We start from the raw sequence: 19,897 nt of genomic DNA, 5'->3' as shown, positions 1-19,897 counted from the left end.
TATGATCGCACATACAAAACCTCATCATCTAAACCCCTAGACGTGATGTCCTTATAAAGGAGTCTGATTTCATGTCGGTCCAATATGATTACATTACAAGTTCCTAGGTTTAGTGCATCTAGACACATTTGGTAACACAACACAAAATCACCGCCAAAGTGTTGGTGGATGATAACTCATCACAGAAATACCAGTTGGTAACTCATCACAGAGTAATATTGGTTCATACAATTTACCGATTACTAGTTGTCAAAAGTGAAGACTGGAAAAATGTTAACAACTGCTTTGCTCCTTCATACTACTTTGGGTCTTCAGTCAGTTTGTGACCGGTAAACATCTTCTGCAAAACACTGATAGTCTAAAGACTATAGTACATAATACCGGTTGGAACAAATACTAGTTGAGCATAGCTCATACATCAAGAAAGTGATCACAAAACAAGTGCATGTCCATGAATGACAACCACAACATCATCTAAATGCCAACAATCTCCCCCTTTAGCATTGATGGCAACACTTAGGAAAATTTTTGACATCTAAGTGTTTTTACAACAAAAATATGCCATATGCAAAATTACTCCCCCTAAGCATATACATTATCCCTTTTGAAGAAATTACAATTTATGCTACTCCCTTAAAGTGGTAACATGAAAGTATACAAAACATTCACCAAAATTTAAATACTACTCCCCCTTTGCCCACAATGACAAACTACTGCAAAATAACCCCTATTTCTCATTAACATAAAATTAGAGTAAATTTTTATGATAATAAGGAATGAAACTTGGCAAAAACCAATTTAAAATCCTGCAAATAAGCCTTAATGTGTAATGACCATGACTCAAGTAAGGAGGTAGCAACCACACTTTCTATCTACATCTGAGATACCTATTCTTCCATGGCATCAATAGTACTCATCTCTTGAGTTACCGTTAGGGCTTCCAGATTGAGAAAGAACTTCTGAAGAATTTGCAGCCTGGGAAATAAGACCAGTTGAAGCTCCTGCAAATCTCTTGACCGGTTGCTAATTTATAACTCTATATGGTCAGAATGGAGCTAATACCGGTGAACTGTTTTCCCATAAGTAGTGAAAGAATCATATGGCATCTTGAAGTTGCTTATGTACATCTATAGATCCAGTTGGAGTTTTTCTTTTTGGGCAAGCACCTCATCACAAAATAGATGGGGTTGGCTAATTTTTCTCATCAGTAGTTTGTCCTCATCCATAGCATCTCTTATATCCTTCTATTGTTTCTGAAGTTGAGATCAGAGCTCATTCAGTTTCTTGACCAAGGTAGTGTTTAATGCCTTTGAATGCTTCTTCTTGGAATTTTCTTCAGCAACATCTTCTAGGCATTGTACCTGGTCCTCTACAATGGTACATAGAAGTTTCAGTTTGGCCAGAGAGGAATCGATACTGGGGAGGTTAGTACCTAGAATCAAACTAGTGAGAGTGTCAACCACAGTTTGGATAACATTCTGTTCCTTTTTCCTCCTCACTATTTCCAATCTTCCTTGTGCAAGCTTTATGCTTTGCAACAACTCTAATTCATCTGTAGATTGGAGTTCAATGGGACTGGTGATGTCAATTGGTTTGGCTTGACCATCAGTTGGCTTTGGGGTCTCTTCTTGTTTTGCTTTCTCTATTTCCTCCTTCTTTGTGGCTCTTTTCTTTTCTGCTTCTTTTTTCCTTAGTTCTTCCTTCTTCTTATCTTCTTCCTGCTTCTTCTTTTCTTCCTCCTTTTTCTTCTTCTCCTCTTCTTTCCTCTTCTCCTCTTCTTGTTTTCTTTTGTCTTTTGCTTTCTTTTTCTCCTCCTCTTCCTTTTTCTCTTCCTCTTTCTTTTTCTCTTCCTCTTTCTTTTTCTCTACCTCTTTCTCTGCTTTCTCCTTATCAGTCTTTTCTTTGTCCAGTTTTTCCTTTTCTGCTTTTTCCTTATCAACCTTTTCCTTCTTTGCATCTAGAGTGACATCTTCACCATCCAATGCATCAACATCAATAGTGTCTACCTGTTCTGTAACTCTTTCTCCTTCACCATCAAATACCTCATCCGTTTTGGCTGAGGATTGGTCAGGTACTTGTTTGACCTTCTTGTTGGCCTCAAACACTTGATGTAACCAAACAAAAACTTTGGCATGAAGATGAGTTTCCTTCTCCACTTCAGGGGTTCTTCCTTCTAGTAGCCCGAGTCTTCTTCTTCTCATGAAGAAGAGACCTTTGTTTTTGTCCATAATCTCAAATAACTCAAAATTGGAGGCTTCAGGAAAGTACTAAGCAAATAATTTCTCCCTTATTTCTTGTTCTTTCTTAATGGCAATGCATCATTTATTGTCCAAAGAATTTTACAAAGAATCAAGTGTCACTGATCTAATTTCAGATGGCAACCGGTCATTCATACATAGATGTTTTATCCTTTCCTATTCTACTTCTTCCTTCTCATTATCAAAAAAATTATTAAAATACTCTTTCAAGTCATCAAGAACCTTTCTCTTAATATTATTTAAATTCCTTTGCAATGTGTCAGAGGCTTGTAAGAAGAGATGTCTATATTTAATGGTGTTGATGATGCAGGTGTAGTACCGGTAGACTTAGCCTTCTTGCTTGATTGTCGGGTTTTCTTAGGCTGCACTTCTGGTTCAGTATCCTCAGACTCTGGTGAGATTTTTTTGGACTTCATCTTACTCTCAAATAGTTTAGCAGGTGCAACTTCTGGTTTCTTCTTGGAAGGTGGCCGCTTGGTCACTTTTGGGCTGGCTAAGGTAACCGGTGCCGATACCGATGGCACTGCCTTTCCCTTTTTCACTAAAGGTTCTTCAACCAGTGTTACCCTTTCCAAGTGGGTGTTGGTTTTCTTTTTCTTCACATCAAGAGGTGAGGCAATTAGGGTGGAGGCATACCCATCCAACATGTCATACATCACCTCATATCCCATAGGTTCTAGTTTTTCCTTTCTGGGCTCTACTGCTTCCATTATAAATTCATCTACTTTTATGGTAAAGCAAATGTCCTCATCATATTTCTTAATAATATCTCTAGATATCCTCATCCTTTGACTCATCTTCTACTTGAATTCATCAAAGTATTTATTCAAGACTTCAGGATATCCAGTTCCCACCGCTTGGAGACTTTCCCTAATTTGTTTAGTGACCGGTTGGTTAGTAGACCATTGAATATCTCCAACTCCTAGGAAATAGCCTTGGAAGTAGAAAAATAGGCCGACCAAAAGTTGTCCAAATCTAAACCTCAAAGCACTATCCTATTTGATGGACTTTAGGTTAAGTAGAAGTTGTTTTTGCAAACAGGTACACAAATCAAAAGAGGCATCTTCCTGAATCATTTTGTATGCAGCATTCAATGCAGTAGCAGGGACATAGTTTATTTGGCTCACATAAAACACTTTGTAGCTGATCACCATACAGGCATACTTAACCAGGTCATCCTTGATGGGATTGATAGTCATTCCCCTTTGGTTGCTCAGAGAATCGATGAGCTTAGTCATTTTAGTTTTGATGATTTTCCTAAGGGTTGGCACCTCACCAATGTTGCAGAAACCAGTGACTGCATGAATTTCTTCTAGTGTTATGTCATGCATCTACTCGAGATACATTTTGTCACCATGTACTCTGCTCAGGATGATGCAGATGTGTTCTTCAGTGAACTCTTCAAGAAAATAGATAGCATTATGTAGTTTCTTCCTTTCTAGGATGTTGTATTCCAGTTTGATTTTCTTGTCATCCCCACAAAACAGACCTAGCTGGGAGTGAATCACTAGGGATCCTAGGTCTTCCAATTTATAGTCAATGTACCCTAAAATATCTTCTTCAACAATGACTCCGGCAGGTCTTCGGGATAGGGCATTGTATTTCATTTTCCTTTGAATAAATTCAGCTAAGTCCATAGGTACACTATAGCTGGAGTGCGATGCATAAGCCATGATTAACAAGAATTTCAAGAAAAAACTTCGCAAATTTGAAATTTAGGGTTTGCCAATGCAGCTCACGACACACCACTTTGGCTGCATGGTTACCGCTTAGTGTTCTTCACTGATAGTTTGAAAATATCTCTGGATTATCCTGCAAGATTTGAATTCTTTCATAATAAATGCTCAACCGCTAGGGTACAAGTCCTAATTTTGCATTTTATTGCTTCACAATCTTCTGCTGATTGATAGGTAATGTATACCAGTTAAGGTCTTTACCGATATAAATCGGGGGTTCAAATATTTCATTGATATGCTCCCCCTAAGCCTTTTTTAAAGCTCAGTTTGTCGGTTCAAAGACTTCCACACTAGGTGCAAAAATTGGTTCATCTTGTGACACTTCTTCAGATTTCTTTTTCCATGTTTTATTCATTCCCGCTTGAATAGTTTCAACATCAATATTCCCTTTTGGAGTGATCAGTATATCATCTGATAGGTTCTTTCTCATTCTGCAGGTTCTAGCAGGGTGTCCCGGTTTGTTGCAATGATAGAATATCATTCCAGGTGTTCTCCATGGTCCATTGTTCATTCTACCATTCTTACTTCTACATGTTGCAGTAGTCTAACCACTACCATGATAGATCAAACAGGTTTCTCTGCAACCAGTTGCCGCTTGATAGTCACCACCACCTAACTGATGGTCATAGGCATTGTACCGGTTTGGATTCTGGTTCATAGTGGGTTCCGGGATAACTCCTTGAGTCCTTGGAGGGTGTCTCCTAGTGTTGTGCACAATGGACCTACATTCAAATGCTCTATGCCCAAACTTGTTGCATGCATAACAATTTCCATTGAATCTATTGGATCTAGGATTATTGTTTAGAAAATAAGGAAAATTATTGTAGGCCTTATTTCTACACACATTAGCAGTATGTCCATACTTGAGATAATTAAAGAAAATAGGTTTAAACTTTTGCTTACCTTTATCCTTTGATGTTGGTTTCTTCTTTGATGCTCCATCTTTTGTTCTAGAGGTCTCACCTTCCTCATAACCAGAAAAACCAAGTCTAGTGGTATTCTTTACCGGTTTTGCTGATTCAATCTTTTGCTCTAGCTTAACAGTACTGAATGAATTTGGCAAGTATTTCCTTTGACTCAGTGAGTTCCCTAGAAATAGAAGCATTGGATTCCTTCAAGGTTACATTCTCAAGAATAGCTATGTTTAGGTCACCTTGCATTTCTTTTTTTTCCACTTTACTCTCTTGGAGATGAGCAGTAAGGGCACCGGTTTCTTGCTTCAGCTTGGAGATCTCATGATCTTTGTCTTTTACCAGATCTTCAACTTTCCTTTAGTTCTCAAGCTCTTGACACATTCTAATAGTCAGTCCCTCTAGTCCCCTTCTCAGGTTTGCATTGGATTCATTTAGGTTTTCAACTTCTTCAACTAGGGCATCCATGTCTGCTTCCTCAGAAGAACTATTTTCAATAAGCTCCATTAGTTTCTCGGCATGCTCTCTTCTTTTTACCAGAGAGGCTTTATACTTGACTTTGAGTTCATCATAGGCTTTCTCAGTCTGAGTGAGATGATGAGTAAGTTCCCTCATAGTGTATTCCCCCATATCTCCTTCCAAGTGGTTAGACTTATAGAAAGGTTGGCTCTGATACCAATTGATGAATACTAAGAGGGGGGCTGAATTAGTATACCAAAAAACACTGAACTCAAACACTTGAATAGTTTAGCAGATAACTCGTATGATAGATTTACAAATAAACCAGTTAAGATAAATGCAAACCATATTGAAAACAAAGCATTCACCCACAAGAGAAAAATCACCATAACACAAGAAGTTTTGACATGGAAACCCAAATGGGAAAAATTGCTATGAGCAGAAACTCACAAGTAACTATCGGTAGAATAGAAACCAGATCGGTTAAGGTCAAACCGGTTAAGGTCATACAATGTTCTTCACTAGAGTAGATCCTGTTAGGAATCTAGATCTCTATTAGGAGATAAGTTCTGTTAAAGACTACCTTGTGAGAGGATTTCAGATCCATAGTTGTGAACCACCTTGTTAGAGGATTTACAAAGGCTTTGCTAGGCCTACCCAGTTAAGGGTTTTAGACTTGTCAAAGATGTGAGTAATCAACAAGTGAGTGATCTAGATACTAGAATAGTATGATTGGTTAGATCCATGATATCTCATTGTTAATGCATTTGAGCATTACTTCAGTCTTCAATATCTCCACACTCCTTCTCTTCACACAGACCTAATCTTTTCTTCTATGATCGCACATACAAAACCTCATCATCTAAAACTCTAGACATGATGTCCTTATAAAGGAGTTTGATTTCATGTCGGTCCAATAGGATTACATTACAAGCTCCTAGGTTCAGTGCATCTAGATACACATTTGGTAACATGATAGAAAATCACCGCCAAAGTGTCAGTGGATGATCTCATCATAGAAATACTAGTTGGTAACTCATCACAGAGTAATACCAGTTCATACAATTTACTGATTACTGGTTGTCAAAAGTGAAGACTGGAAAAAATGTTAACTACCGCTTTGTTCCTTCGTACCGCTTTGGGTTTTTAGTCAGTTTGTGACCAGTAAACATCTTCTGCAAAATACCGATAGTCTAAAGACTATAATATATAATACCGGTTGGAACAAATATCGGTTAAGAATAACTCATACATCAAGAAATTGATCACAAAACAAGTGTGTGTCCATCAATGAAAATCACAACATCATCAAAATGCCAACAACATTCATAGAATGAGGTACAATCTCAGTACTACAATTAAATCCAGATTGCTATTTTTGTCCCCATTACATATAGACATGCTCCTGATAGTACAAAAGAGGCCAGGAAGATAATTAGCAATGCAGAAGCATCCCAGAAGGCAAGAAGTTGTTTCATGTTACCAAGGAGTGAAGGAAGGATCATGACATCAAGAAAGATCAACTTCGAGGTGTTGAAGCCCATTATGGTTTCTTATGCTAAAAATGATGTGTTTGTGTAAAGACCTTAAGTGTCCTAATGATGCTCCTATGCATATAATTATTATAATAAGGGCCAATAGTGTTCGTGAGAACAAGTTTGGTTTGATGAGGTTCTAGATTCATTTAATTATCTCTAGGAGTGTCAAATTATGATTTAGATAAATTAAAAGTGTCATTGGTTACAAAATCAATAAGCTGTAAATTCAAAGATTTGAATTGCAATGGTTAGTATGTAAATGTGCAAATCATACTTTTAGGCATTGTTAGTGCCTTCTAACTAGTTTGGATTGGTTATGGTGGTTGTCTACATGCCTATAAAGTCTATGCAAGTATTAGTGTATGTGAAGAAGTCTAGAAGAAGTCTGAGGTGAAGTCTAGAGAAGTCTATTGGATAGTTTGTAATTCTGGAACAACAATAAAAGACATTTATTTCCTACATTTTCTGAGTACTGTTTGTTTTTAATTTGCTTTGGAATCATTTCTACCATGCTCTGAGGGATTTATTTGATTGATCCTTGCAATCTGGAGACATTGTGACGTTCTGAAATAATATTATTTCCATTTTACTGTTGGTTGTCCCAGAATAGACTGTGAAGTTTCTTTTGTTTTGAGAGTTTGTAAGGATGTTTGGATCCATCCTTTGAATTCCTATTCTGATTCTCATAGGTTGGATTCATTTCTAACATGTACAATAGATGTTCCTAACATTTTGATGATAGGAAGTTGGAGTTTGCAGGTGTACACTGAGATAGATGACTGAAAACACATGGTTTTGATGCCATAGGTGTAGCAGCAGAGGATTGGCCTTAAGGAGGTCATAATTTTATGATGGAATCAGTAAAGACATGTTAAATTTTTGTTGAATCAATCTTTGTTTGATTCTAGAAGTGAGTTTTGAAGTGATTTTGAGCAAGCCCTTGGTTTGTGGGTGATTTAATGAGGGTTTTGGAGTTTGGGTATTTAGGAATGTAACTGAAGCTAAATACCTTGAAAATATTTGGTTTAACATAATAATTAGAGACTGTACAAAAGGGTTAGACCTAAGGATGAGTTTGGAGGGTACTTCCTTCACAAAAGTGACCTAATTAGCCCTCATGGTGACTAGGGACAACAGTTTTTTGAATGATTTGTTCCAAAACAACCATAGGAAATATTTTGGTTGTTGATAGAGGTTGATATTGGGTATCTAAATCAGTCATAAAATTGGTTTTTTTTTTGGGAAATGTGTGTGAAAAGAGCCTAAAACAGTCCAGTAGGCTACTAGGAAACTAGACCTAGTGAAGGGCTAAAAACTGGGTTTTGTATCAGTTGATGAGTTGAGGGTTTGAAAAACCTTAGAGAAATTTTATTTGAAGTTATTTGATGTATGTGGAGGTGGAGAAAACACCTGATTAAGGTGAAGACAAGTTTTGAGCCTATTGAGGCACCTTGAGCATTTGAAACACCATAGGAGTGTTGGGGTTTGGGTCCATATTCCACTTTAGTTTACAAGTTTGCAACTAGATCCTCCACCCTCTACATCAAGTTGTATTATATAATTAATAAAAGATCTAGTGTAGGTTTTTTAAAGTTAGTTATGGCACCTAAGATTCAGTTGGCAAAAGAACTAGAAGAATTGAAGGAAATCTTAGAAAGGGAAAGAAGGGAAAGAAGGGAACAAGATGCAGCAAGAGAACAGGCTAAGGTAAGGGAAGAAAGACAATCGAGAGGGGAGAGAGAAGCTATGCAATCAAGGATAGACAACCTTGAGAGGAATAGGAGAAGAGAAGAGAAAAACAACCTAGAAGGCAATGATGAAGAGGAAGTGAATGAGATAGCAGACCAAAAGTAGCGAACAAATGACATAGAGGACCTTGAAGAAAAAAGATTTGTCAGATTGTTGAAGGTAGTACAAGGTAGTGGAGGTAAGAGTCATATTGATTTACTTATCTATCAAGGGAATATGGATAGTGAAGAGGTGTTGGGATGACTTGATGCCTTAGATAACTATTTTGAGTTTGAAGAAATGGAAGAGGAGAAGAAAGTGAAATTTGCAAAGACTAAGTTGAGAGGTACAACATTCACATGGTGGACTAGTTTTCAGAATGATAGGATGGCAAGAGGATTAACAAAAGTGTCTACATGGTCAAGAATGAAAAGTTTGATGAAAGAGAAGCTCCTACCATCTGATTATACCGTTCATTTGAAGAGGATGAGACAAAATCTAAAACAAAAAGAGATGGATGTAATGACTTACACTGAGCAATTTCACAAGCTTAGTATCAGAGGAGGATATGAGGAAGAAGATGAGAAAGTATCTAGGTATATAAATGGCTTAAGATTTAATTTACAAAATGAGATTGGTCTACAACTACCAAAAACAATAGGTGAATGTTATCAGTTAGCAATTAGAGAAGAAGAGAAGGTGAAAAGAAAACAAGAAAGATCAAGTAATGGTGGAAGCGGAGGCATTTCTAATAGAGGAAGAGGTAATAGAGATCAAGGGCAAGGTATCAATGAGAAAGGAAATGAAAGTTTTTCAGAACCAAGAGGAGGATACAACCATAGAGGTGGCAGATTTGGAGGAGGAAGAGGAAGTGGAATCTTTACAGGTAAGTGTTTTCATTACAATGAGATTGGGCATCAATCATTCAGAGTCCTAAGTGGATTGAATCAGATCAAGGCAGAGATAGAAGAGTGAATATGGTACAAGAAGATGAGAAGAAAGAAGAATCAAAAAGAGTAAACCCTATCCTTGAAGGTGACTTCTTGATGGTAAGGCAAGGTGAGAAACTTCAGCAAGAACCAAATGTAACAATCTTCAAAAGTACTTGTTTGTGCAAAGGAAAGATATGTAAGGTAATCATTGATTCAGGATCACATAGTAATCTTGTCTCTCTTGATATGATAACCAAATTATGAATTGTACCATTTGACCATCCTAATCCATACAAGGCCACTTGGGTTACCCAACAACAGCATGTAGAGGTTAGTTTGAAGGCTTATGTGAATTTTTCTATTGGTCCATATCAAGATAGGGTATTATGTGATGTGGTTCCTATGACTTGTGCACATTTGATATTAGGAAGACCTTGGCAACATAGTAGAAGAACAATACTCGATGGTTTTGATAGCACATATTTGGTTCATAAAGATGGTCAGAAATATAAGTTGAATCATTTACCTTTGGGGGTCTTGAAAGAGCATCCTATAATATGTTTTGGGGAGCATTTACCAATGATAAGGTAGTTTGAAAAACAAGAAGATACTAGTTGGAAGAAAGATGTTAATTTGTAGCAGACTATGAGGAAGAATAGTCCTGTTCATGATGATTTATGGGATTTGTCTTTTGTGCAAATTGGTTTGGTAAAGTGTCCTATTGTTGAGCAGGGATATGTGGGTGTGAAAGAGAAGTTGAAGGTACAACAAGTGGATCAAAGAAGAGCAGATAGACAGACTGGTTATGAGCAGCAATGTCCTAAACAAGAGCAGCAAAATAGATGTTTTGTTTCTAATCTAATGTGTGATGTGACTATAGGTTTAAGATGCTGAAAGAAGGTGACTTTTGGGGACTATTTCATCCCTCAATCAAGATTTGTGAGGAGGCAAAAGCAATCTAATGTTTGGAAGCAACAACATCATTCTTAGGACAAGAATTTTCTTATTGGTGGGGAGTATGATGCAGGAGCATCCCAGAATGCAAGAAGTTGTTTCATGTTACCAAGGAGTGAAGGAAGGATCATGACATCAAGAAAGATCAACTTGGAGGTGTTGAAGCCCATTATGGTTTCTTATGCTAAAAATGATGTGTTTGTGTAAAGACCTTAAGTGTCCTAATGATGCTCCTATGCATAAAATTATTGTAATAAGAGCCAATAGTGTCTGTGAGAACAAGTTTAGTTTGATGAGGTTCTAGATTCATTTAATTATCTCTAGGAGTGTCAAATTATGATTTAGATAAATTAAAATTTTAATAGGTTACAAAATCAATAAGTTGTAAATTCAAATATTTGAATTACAATGGTTAGTATGTAAATGTGCAAATCATGCTTTTAGGCGTTGTTAGTGCCTTCTAACTGGTTTGGATCGGTTATGGTGGTTGTCTAGATGCCTATAAAGTTTGTGCAAGCATTAGTGTATGTGAAGAAGTCTGGAAGAAGTCTGGAAGAAGTTTGAGGTGAAGTTTGGAGAAGTTTGTTGGGCAGTTTGTAATTCTGGAACAGCAATAAAAGACATTTATTTCCTGCGTTTTTTGAGTATTGTTTGTTTTTAATTTTCTTTGGAATCATGTCTACCATGCTCTAAGGGTTTTATTTGATTGATCCTTGCAATTTGGAGACATTGTGAAGTTCTGAAATAATATTATTTCCATTTTACTGTTGGTTGTCCCATAATAGACTGTGAAGTTTCTTTTGTTTTGAGAGTTTTTAAGGATGTTTGGATCCATCCTTTGAATTCCTATTCTAATTCTCATAGGGTGGATTCATTTCTAACATGTACAATAGATTTTCCTAACATTTTGATGATAGGAAGTTGGAGTTTGCAGGTGTACACCGAGATAGATGACTGAAAACACATGCTTTTGATGCCATAGGTGTAGCAGCAGAGGATTGGCCTTAAGGAGGTCATAATTTTATGATGGAATCAGTAAAGACATGTTAAATTTTGGGTGAATCAACCTTTGTTTGATTCTGGAAGTGAGTTTTGAAGTGATTTTGAGCAAGCCCTTGGTTTGTGGGTGATTTAATGAGGGTTTTGGAGTTTGGGTATTTAGGAATGTAACTAAACCTTAATACCTTGAAAATCCTTGGTTTGGCATCATAATTAGAGACTTTACATAAGGGTTAGACCTAAGGATGAGTTTGGAGGGTACTTCCTTCACAAAAGTGACCTAATTAGCCCTCACGGTGACTAGGGACAGCAGTTTTTTGAATGATTTGTTCCAAAACATCCATAGGAAATATTTTGGGTGTTGATAGCGGTTGATATTGGGTATATAAATTAGTCATAACATTGGTTGGTGTTTTGGGAAATGTGTGTGAAAAGAGCCTAAAACAGTCCAGCAGGCTACTAGGAAACTAGACCTATTGAAGGGCTAAAAACTGGATTTTTGTATCAGTTGATGAGTTGAGGATTTGAAAACCTTAGAGACATGTTATTTGATGTAATTTGATTTATGTGGAGGTGGAGGAAACACCTGATTAAGGTGAAGACAAGTTTTGAGCCTATTGAGGCACTTTGAGCATTTGAAACACCATAGGAGTGTTGGGGTTTGGGTCCATATTCCACTTTAGTTTACATGTTTGCGACTAGATCCTCCACCCTCTTCATCAAGTTGTATCAGAGCATTACTAAAAGATCTGGTGTAGGTTTGTTAAAGTTAGTTATGGCACCTAAGAATTAGTTGGGAAGAGAACTAGAAGAATTGAAGGAAATCCTAGAAAGGGAATGAAGGGAAAGAAGGGAACAAGATGCAGCAAGAGAGTAGGCTAAGGTAAGGGAAGAAAGACAATGGAGAGGGGAGAGAGAAGCTATGGAATCAAGGATAGACAACCTTGAGAGGAATAGGAGAAGAGAAGAGAAAAATAACCTAGAAGGCAATGATGAAGAAGAAGTGAATGAGATAGTAGACCAGGAGCAGCGAGCAAATGGCATAGAGGACCCTGAAGAAAAAAGATTTGTTAGATTTTTGAAGGCAATACAAGGTAGTGGAGGTAAGAGTCATATTGATTTTCCTATCTATCTGGGGAATATGGATAGTGAAGAGGTGTTGGGATGGGTTGATGCCTTAGATAACTATTTTGAGTTTGAAGAAATGGAAGAGGAGAAGAAAGTGAAATTTGCAAAGACTAAGTTGAGAGGTACAACATTGACATGGTGGACTAGTTTTCAGAATGATAGGATGGCAAGAGGATTAACAAAAGTGTCTACATGGTCAAGAATGAAAAGTTTGATGAAAGAGAAGTTCCTACCATCTGATTATACCATTCATGTGAAGAGGATGAGACAGAATCTGAAACAAAAAGAGATGGATGTAATGGCTTACACTGAGCAATTTCACAAGCTTAGTATTAGAGGAGGATATGAGGAAGAAGATGAGAAAGTAGCCAGGTATATAAATGGATTAAAATTTTAATTGGCAAGATGAGATTGGTCTACAACTACCAAAAACAATAGGTGAATGTTATCAGTTAGCAATTGGAGAAGAAGAGAAGGTGAAAAGAAAACAATAAAGATCAAGTAATGCTGGAAGTGGAGGCATTTATAATAGAGGAAGAGGTAAAAGAGATCAAGGGCAAGGCAGCAATGAGAAAGGCAAATAAAGTTTTTTAGAACCAAGAGGAGGATACAACCATAGAGGTGGCAGATTTGGAGGAGGAAGAGGAATTGGAATCTTTATAGGTAAGTGTTTTCATTGCAATGAGATTGGGCATCAATCATTCAGATGTCCTAAGTGGATTGAATCAGATCAAGGCAAAGATAGAAGAGTGAATATGGTACAAGAAGATGAGAAGAAAGAAGAATCAAAGAGAGCAGACCCTATCCTTGAAGGTGACTTCTTGATGGTAAGGTAAGGTGAGAAACTTCACCAAGAACTAAATGTAACAATCTTCAGAACTACTTGTTTATGTAAAGGAAAGATATGTAAGGTAAACATTGATTCAAGTTCACATAGTAATCTTGTGTCTCTTGATATGATAACCAAATTAGGAATCGTACCATTTGACCATCCTAATCCGTACAAGGCCACTTGGGTTACCCAACAACAGCATGTAGAGGTTAGTTTGAAGGCTTATGTGAATTTTTCTATTGGTCCATATCAAGATAGGGTATTATGTGATGTGGTTCATATGACTTGTGCACATTTGATATTAGGAAGACCTTGGCAACATAGTAGAAGAACAATACATGATGGTTTTGATAATAGATATCTGGTTCATAAAGGTTGTCAGAAATATAAGTTGAATCCTTTACCTTTGGGGGTCTTGAAAGAGCATCCTATAATATGTTTTGGGGAGAATTTACCAATGATAAGGCAGGTTGAAAAACAAGAAGATACTGGTTGGAAGAAAGATGTTAATTTGTAGCAGACTATGAGGAAGAATAGTCCTCTTCATGATGATTTATGGGATTTGTCTTTTGTGCAAATTGGTTTGGTAAAGTGTCCTATTGTTAAGTAGGGATATGTGGGTGTGAAAGAGAAGTTGAAGGTATAGCAAGTGGATCAGAGAAGAGCAGATAGACAGACTGGTTATGAGCAGCAATGTAATAAACAAGAGCAGAAAAATAGATGTTTTGTTTCTAATCTAATGTGTGATGTGACTACAAGTTTAAGATGCCGAAAGAAGGTGAATTTTGGGGATTATTTCATTCCTCAGTCAAGATTTGTGAGGAGGCAAAAGCAATCTAATGTTTGGAAGTAGCAACATCATTCTTGGGACAAGAATTTTCTTTTTGGTGGGGAGTATGATGCACGAGCATCCTAGAAGGCAAGAAGTTGTTTCATGTTACCAAGGAGTGAAGGAAAGATCATGACATCAAGAAAGATCAACTTGGAGGTGTTGAAGCCCATTATGGTTTCTTATGCTAAAAATGATGTGTTTGTGTAAAGACCTTAAGTGTCCTAATGAATCTCCTATGCATAAAACTATTATAATAAGAGCCAATAGTGTCTGTGAGAACAAGTTTGGTTTGATGAGGTTCTAGATTCATTTAATTATCTCTAGGAGTGTTAAATTATGATTTAGATAAATTAAAAGTGTCATAGGTTACAAAATCAATAAGTTGTAAATTCAAATATTTGAATTACAATGGTTAGTATGTAAATGTGCAAATCATGCTTTTAGGCATTGTTAGTGCCTTCTAACTGGCTTGGATCGGTTATGGTAGTTGTCTAGATGCCTATAAAGTTTGTGCAAGCATTAATGTATGTGAAGAAGTCTGGAAGAAGTCTAGAAGAAGTCTGAGGTGAAGTCTGGAGAAGTCTATTGGGTAGTTTGTAATTCTGGAACAGCAATAAAAGACATTTATTTCCTGCATTTTCTAAGTACTGTTTGTTTTTAATTTTCTTTGGAATCATGTCTACCATACTCTGAGGGTTTTATTTGATTGATCCTTGCAATCTGGAGACATTGTGAAGTTTTGAAATAATATTATTTCCATTTTATTGTTGGTTGTCCCAGAACAGACTATGAAGTTTCTTTTGTTTTGAGAGTTTTTAAGGATGTTTGGATCCATCCTTTGAATGCCTATTCTGATTCTCATAGGGTGGATTCATTTCTAACATGTACAATAGATGTTCCTAACATTTTGATGATAGGAAGTTGGAGTTTACAGAAGTACACCGAGATAGATGACTGAAAACACATGCTTTTGATGCCATAGGTGTAGCAGCAGAGGATTGGCCTTAAGGAGGTCATACTTTTATGATGGAATCAGTAGAGACATTTTAAATGTTGGGTGAATCAACCTTTGTTTGATTCTGGAAGTGAGTTTTGAAGTGATTTTGAGCAAGCCCTTGGTTTGTGGGTGATTTAATGTGGGTTTTGGAGTTTGGGTATTTAGGAATGTAACTGAACCTTAATACCTTGAAAATCCTTGGATTGGTATCATAATTAGAGACTGTACAGAAGGGTTAGACCTGAGGATGAGTTTGGAGGGTACTTCCTTCACAAAAGTGACCTAATTAGCCCTCACGGTGACTAGGGACTGCAATTTTTTGAATGATTTGTTCCAAAACAACCATAGGCAATATTTTGGGTGTTGATAGAGGTTTATATTGGGTATCTAAATCAGTCATAACATTGGTTGGTGTTTTGGGAAATGTGTGTGAAAAGAGCCTAAAACAGTCTAGCAGGCTTCTAGGAAACTAGACCTATTGAAGGGCTAAAAACTGGGTTTTTGTATCAGTTGATGAGTTGAGGGTTTGAAAACCTTAGAGACATGTTAGCTAAAGTTATTTGATGTATGTGGAGGTGGAGGAAACACCTGATTAAGGTGAAGACAAGTTTTGAGCCTATTGAGGCACTTTGAGCATTTGAAACACCATAGGAGTGTTGGGGTTTGGGTCCATATTCCACTTTAGTTTACAAGTTTGCAACTAGATCCTCCATCCTCTACATCAATTAGGGAGTATCATTTTTGTATGAGCGATGATAGATCACACTCCTTGGAGTATGTGCAACATTCTTTAGAGATTTTTTTTTGCGTTCTTGCATGAGAAAGATATTGCAATTGATTGACATATCTTATGGTGAGATAACTATATAGGTTGAAGTGATTATCATAAAGCCTTTATGTTCATCCATGCATTTTATGTGTAGACTAACAATTCCTAAAAATACAGGTTCATGCTAGATCATTCGTTGTTGACAAGACCCTCTGTTGGTGATGGTACATATTCCTTTTTTGCATTAATGAGATTAAATTTTTTGTATAAATACTAAGTCAAGTGAATATATTGCTATTTAGAAATGGCCATATCTACCATCGTATTCAACCATGTAGAGAAATGCAGTGAGAAGGGCTTTAATTAACATGCATTTTTCTTCAAAGTTATTCTTGTATACTTTGCAGAGAAACGGGTAAGTTTCATAATTATACAATCTTGTACGTCTTAAAACTATTTCAAATGATCTATTTATAATTTGACAAAATAATTTGTATTAAGTGTTATAATTTTTTTCTTGTAGCACATTCATTCCACCTAAAAAGTTTACTTATTTTGGTCTTCATTTATATGTAGGCATTGTTGTATGTAAGATTTTCTCTTAGGACATGAGGATGTATTATGCAAATGAAGTGGGATGTTGTATTTGTATATGGATGTGAATTGATGTAAATTTTTTATGATGATATACAATGTCCATGAGCAAATTGGTTTAGTTATATTGATGATATACAATGTGTTTGTACATGAGTACATTGGTGTAGTTGTATTGATAATGAAAAAAAATAATGTTTCCATATCCCTTCATGGATGTCACATGAATGTGTAATGGTAATTATGAGTATAGAATACATGGAAATATTGATGATCATTATGCATCTACAGTGTAATGCTTGTTTATCTATATTTTTCATTGAATGAGACTGATGATTTTTTTGCCAACCGAAAAAATGCTACCCTTATAAAACCGTAGGGAAACTTGAAAAACTGAGATAGGCTTTTGTAGGGACCCTATTATGGCCCCGTAGGTTCAAATGTATCATTCATAGGTGCTATGTAATCTGAGTTAGGGCCCATCAAAGTTTGATAATTTTTAGCACTTAGGGTGCTCAAGGGATGACGACAGTAGGGTATGACCTCGAGCGTTTGACCAAGTGGGGGGCCAAAATAGGAGAATGCATAGAGTAATAATGCCTAACTAGACATCTTGAAGCTGATGGTTTGTTATCACAACGAGTAGAATGATAAATTGGCCACGCGACAACATTCAATTGAATGAGACTGACAATTTTTTTGCCAACCGAAAAAATGCTGCCCTAATAAAACCACAAGGAAACTTGAAAAACCAAGATAGGATTTTGTAGGGACCCCTCTCATGGCCTCGTAGGTTCAAATGGATTATTCATAGATGCCACAAAATATGAGTTAGGGTCCATCAAAGTTTGATAACTTTTAGTACTTAGGGTGCTCAAGGGACAACACTGGTAGGGTATGACCCTGAGTGTTCAACCAAGTACGGGGCCAAAATAGGAGAATGCATAGGGTAATAATGCATAAATGGACATGTTGGAGCTGATGGTTCCTTATCATGATGAGAAGAACAAGAAATTGGCCACGCGACAACATTCAATTGAATGAGACTGACGATTTTTTTTGCCAATAGAAAAAATGTTGCCCTTATTAAACCGTAGGGAAACTTGAAAAACCAAGATAGGCTTTTGTAGGGACCCCTCTCATGGACTTCTAGGTTCAAATAGATTGTTTGTAGGTGCCACAGATTTTGAGCTAGGGTCCATCAAAAATTGATAATTTTAAGCAATTAGGGTGCTCAAGGAACGACGCCAGTAGTGTATGACCTCGAGCGTTTGACAAAGTGGGGCGGGGGGAGGGGGGAGGGATAGTAGCATGCATAGGTTAATAATTCCTATCTGGACATGTTGGAGCTAAAGGTTCATTATCACGATGAGCAGAATGAGAAATTGGCCATGCGACAACATTCGATTGAATGAGACTAACGATTTTTTTTGCCAATTGAAAAAAATGCCACCCTAATAAACCCGTAGGGAAACTTGAAAAATTGAGATAGGTTTGTTTAGGGACCCCTCTTATGGACCCGTAGGTTCAAATGGATCATTTGCAGGTGCCAAGGATTTTGAGTTAGGGCCCGTCAAAGTTTGACAATTTTTAGCACTTAGGGTGCTCAAGGGACAACGTCGGTAGGGTATGACCCCGAGCATTTGACCAAGTGCGGTGGAAAAAATAGGAGCATGCATAGGGTAATATTTCCTAAATAGACATGTCAAAGCTAACAGTTCATTATCACGATGAGCAGAATGAGAAATTGGCCACACAACAACAATCGATTGAATGAGACTGATGATTTTTCACCAACTGAAAAAATGTTGCTCTAATAAAACCATAGGGAAAATTGAAAAATCAAGATAGGATTTTGTAGGGACCCCTCTCATGGACCTGTAGGTTCAAACAGATAATTCATAGGTGCCACGGATTCCGAGTTGGGGCCCGTCAAAGTTTGATAGTTTTTAGCACTTAGGGTGCTCAAGGGACGACACCGGTAGGGTATGACCCCAAGTGTTCGACCGAGTAGGGGGAAAAAATAGGAGCATGCATAGGGTAATAATTCCTAACGAGACATGTTGGATCTGACGGTTTGTTATCATGACGAGCAAAATGATAAATTGGCCATGCAACAACATTCGATTGAATGAGACTAACAATTTTTTTGCCAACCAAAAAAATGTTTCCCTAATAAAACCATAGGGAAACTTGAAAAATCAAGATATGATTTTGTAGGGACCTCTCTCATGGACTCGTAGGTTCAAACAAATTGTTTGCAAGTGCCATGAATTCCGAGTTAGGGCCCGTCAAAGTTTGACAATTTTTAGCACTTAGGGTGCTCAAGGGACGACCTGGTAGGGTATGACCCCGAAAGTTAGACTGAGTGGGGGGGGAAAATAGGAGAATGCATAGGGTAATAATTCCTAACTGGACATGTCAAATCTGATGGTTTGTTATCACAACAAGCAGAATGATAAATTGGCCACGTTACAACATTCGATTGAATGAGACTAAGGATTTTTTTGCCAACCAAAAAAATGCTGCCCTAATAAAACCATAGGGAAACTTGAAAAATTGAGATAGGCTTTTGGAGTGACCCCTCTTGCGGACCTGTAGGTTCAAACGGATTGTTTATAGGTGTCATGGATTCCAAGTTAGGGCCCATCAAAGTTTGACATTTTTTAGCACTTAGGCTGCTCAAGGGACGACGTCGATAGGGTATGACCGCAAGCGTTCGACCGAGTGGGGGGGAGGGGGAAATAGGAGCATGTATAAGATAATAATTCCTAACTAGATATGTCAGAGCCAATGATTCATTATCACGATGAGAAGAATGAGAAAGTAGCCACACGATAACATTCGATTGAATGATACTGATGGTTTTTTTGCCAACCAAAACAATGTTGCCTTAATAAAACCATAGGGAAAATTGAAAAACCGCGATAGGGTTTTGTAGGGATCCATCTCATGGCCCCGTAGGTTCAAACTAATTTTTTGCAGCTGCTATGGATTCTGAGTTAGGGCCCGTCAGAGTTTGACAATTTTTAGCACTTAGGGTGCTCAAGGGACGACGTCGGTAGGGTATGACCCCGAGCATTCAAACAAGTGGGGGGGTAATAGGAGCATGCATAGGGTAATAATGAGTTGTATCAAGTATTGTTCATTATACAAACAACACTTACGATAAAATGAAATGAATTGTACTATTCATTAAATAACCATTATTAGCCATTGTTAATTATTGG

This window comes from Cryptomeria japonica, chromosome 1, assembly GCF_030272615.1.
Source record: "Cryptomeria japonica chromosome 1, Sugi_1.0, whole genome shotgun sequence".
Classification (NCBI taxonomy): Eukaryota; Viridiplantae; Streptophyta; class Pinopsida; order Cupressales; family Cupressaceae; genus Cryptomeria; species Cryptomeria japonica.
This window is presented reverse-complemented; position numbering follows the sequence as displayed.